We start from the raw sequence: 3586 nt of genomic DNA, 5'->3' as shown, positions 1-3586 counted from the left end.
TGGTCAAAATCCAGGCAAGGGTCGGGGTTGGGTGGCAGAAGATCAGGTCCAGATATTGGGCTCGATAAGGAAGGCAATGTGGCACAAACAATACTTCACACTGCATCTGGCGTCATCCAAGATGTTTCCAGGACGACCATGTTTGGAGGAAAGAATGGTGGTGCTTGAATTCCCCATAACACAGGTATTGTGATAGTTGTCGGTGAAGTTCTCCATGTCCTTTGGGCTTGTTTTATTATGGCGGTGTGATTAAATAAGATCTAAATGTTTGTTCGACTTATGTGTCGCAAAGTTGAATCGCCTCTCTCATTTACTACACCATTATACAGATCTGACTCTCCCAGCAACCGGTCTGCGTCTTTCTGCTCTGCTCTGAAATGTTTGCCAATTGAACACCAGTTCAGTGTGATAACATTTAAAAGTTGTTGCTAATGGGGAATTTTATGTTTGTCGTAGATAGTTGAGGCAAATAATGATGGTCTCAAAGTTTTCTATTAATTTAAATGACCTGGGGCCTTAGAAAAAAAAAGAGCTACTCTCTTTTTTTATAACTAAAGTAAGTTTTAATATAAAACAGATCATTTTGTTTTACCGATCCTTTTATGCCACAACAATCCATAACTATGCTTGGAATTTTTCATGTCACTGCACAGAACAGTTCACGAAATCAAAAAAAGAGGAAAGAAAAGTAATACACTTCCACCTCTTTTACTGTTTATTGTGGCATTTTATATGAGCGTTTTACACAATGTTTTGTGGCCATTTTTATAACACTCTCAGCTTACATAAGTACTAACTTTTGTGGAATATTTTTACAGATGTGTTTTCAGAGTTGTAGAAGTTTTTAACAACTTTTTCTTAACCCCATAAAAAATAATGATTTAAAAAAAACCTAGAAGTGTTTTATTTTGAAATGTTTTTAAAACTTGAGCTTCACTCCCTTAAAAGAATGAAAAACCTCCACAGAGATAATGTTTGAGAAGCCAAGTGGAGGGGTGTCCATCCTGAAACTGGTGGGTAGTGGGTTCAAATCCACAGTCAGATCTTACCAAAGACTCTTTAAGTGGGACCCAATCCCCCCCTTGTCCTCCTGCCCCAACAAGTGGAGGTTGGGAACAAATAAGGCCTTAAATTGAAATAACGTTACAATGATGTAGTCATATCTATATTTGCTTAAATGTCATTTTAGACTTGACTTTTAACCAATTTGTCAGAACAGAAAACATATGCTCTGATCCTTATTTGCGGCTTAAAACCATCTGAGTCAGCCAACAAATCTAGTTTTGAAGTCTTATTTTTGGAACTAATTCAGATTACCTTTAAGGAAAAAGAGCAAACTGGCTCGATCAATATCATTATCAGGGTCTATATTCTGTGAAGGTTTTGGATAATTACAAAAATATAACACACAATCAATTCATAAAGTCTAGTTTCCTCGTAAAAATTGTACAACAAAGACTGTTAACTCATTCAATAAAGTGAATTGCTACTTTAAGGCAACAAGTTTATTCTAGATTTATGCTTTTTTGTTCAGGAAAGGAATGGCTTTTTAACTTTTTCATTTTTGTTGAAACAGCCTCTCTGAAAATTTTAAAGTTTTATTAGTTGTAAGTCATAAATTTAAGGGATATTTTCCGGAAACGTTTTAAGAACTTCTCATTTGGACACTTTGTTTACTGGCTAGAGGAGTTTAAAACTTTGTTGTAGTACAGTGAAGAGAGAAGAGTTATCTTTTTAAGTAACATTTTAGTAATTTTTGAAAGCTTAAAGCTAAAAAATAAATCAAATAAATACATTTTGGTAGTAATCTGTGTTTTTTAAGGCACGCTTATATTGGAAAAAATTTTAAAGTTAAATATCTTTGAGGTCTGCAGTTTTTTTTCCTCATTATGTGCTTGTGGGAAGGAGTTTGTCCTTGTGTGGACTTTGCTGTATATAGACATGGTTCCTCCAAAGTTCAGTGGAAAGCACATGTGAAACTACATCTGCATCCTGCTAACAATCCACTTTAACCCTTTCACGCCGTATGTCGCTAATTTAGCATCAACTTGAACGGAAGAAACACTGAGGAATATTTTTCATATAAGAATTCAGGCATGAAGATGTTAACTGCAGCTAAACATTGTTTTATTAATGAAATATATAAAAGAGAACATGTCTCTGTAGTTTGAGCAGATAATAAAGAAGGCCCGGCAGCGTCTTCACCAAACTGCCTCCTCTGAAGGATTTGAAATTGCCCTAAAAGGGGCTAAAGACCTTCCATACCTGCACCATTAAAAGCACCATGATGGGAAGTATAACAGCCTAGTTTGGAAACAGCACAAAAAAGGACAGGAAAACTCTCCAGAGGGTTTTGCGATCAGCTAAGCGCACCATCCATACCGATCTCCCTGACTTGGAGACCACCTACAACAAGCGGTGCTGCACCAGAGCTAACAAGATGGTAAAGGACCTTAGTCATCCCAACGACAGACTCTAATCTCTGTTGAGGTCAGAGAAATTTTCCCGTTCCCCGAAGGCTAACACAGAGAGGATGAGGAGGTAGCTTCTTTCTGCAGGCCTTTCAGGCACTCAACTAGAACACCTAATACCTGGTCTTCCTGGCCTCTCACCCACCCCACTACACAAAGATCACACTGTTATACCTTAGCTGTTTCTAAACAGGAAAATGACACAATTTCATGCAATCTCTACAAAGCGTCACTTTATAATATGAACATTTTTGCAGCACATGGACACTTTAAACTTTTGTGACAGTTTAAGCTTTTGTGACTTCGGCTATATTGTCTTATTGAAATGCCTTCTTCTACTTTAGTTTCCTAACTTCATCTTTATCATTTCTCTTACTGTTAGAGAGTAGTGCAATACATTTCACTGCATATTATACTATGTATGTATATGTATGTGACGAATAAAATTTAAAAGAAAAGAAAATCTAAACATTGAAACTAAAAACAAAGGTTTTTAGAAAATTAGTAAGAGAAATAATTTTTAAAAAGTGATAATCAGTGGTGTTCACTGATCAGTAGAGGATAAAAGGCAAAAAAATCTTTCACCTGGAACTACTTTGTAATGTGTCTTGTAACTTTCAAGTCCCATCATGCACCAGTAACTTTTAAGATCAACACCTGACAATCTGTTATTCAGAAGAATTCTGGCAAGTGTTAAATTGTTTTAATTTGTTTTGCACTTTGATTATACGGCATTCTCATTGGCCAAATAAAAACTGTTCTGTGAATTGGTTTCTGTTTTCCATGAATGGTTTAACAATATATGCAAAAAAGGTTGTGGTTAATTTCAAAATTTTTTAGGTTAAATTAATTTACAAAAAGGTGTTTTTCAGGCAACTGTAAACAACTAAGGGGACTTTTTAGTAGGAAAGTGAAAGTTTGAAACAGAAATGATCCCCCCACCCCACCAGCCTGTCATATTCTCTTATTGAGGAATTAAGCAACTTCACTTCCCATTAAAAAAACAGAATGAGATCGTACCACATCCTCTAGTCTAGCTTCTAATCATTCCAACAGAATGTCTGACCAGAACTTCCCTCTGGTGACACAAACGCCTCCTCTGTTGATGAGAACGC

The sequence above is a fragment of the Oryzias latipes genome, chromosome 8 (assembly GCF_053564925.1).
Source record: "Oryzias latipes strain Hd-rR chromosome 8, Olatipes_Hd-rR_3.1".
NCBI lineage: Eukaryota > Metazoa > Chordata > Actinopteri > Beloniformes > Adrianichthyidae > Oryzias > Oryzias latipes.
The sequence above is the reverse complement of the archived record's forward strand: the minus strand, read 5'-3'. Positions refer to the sequence as shown.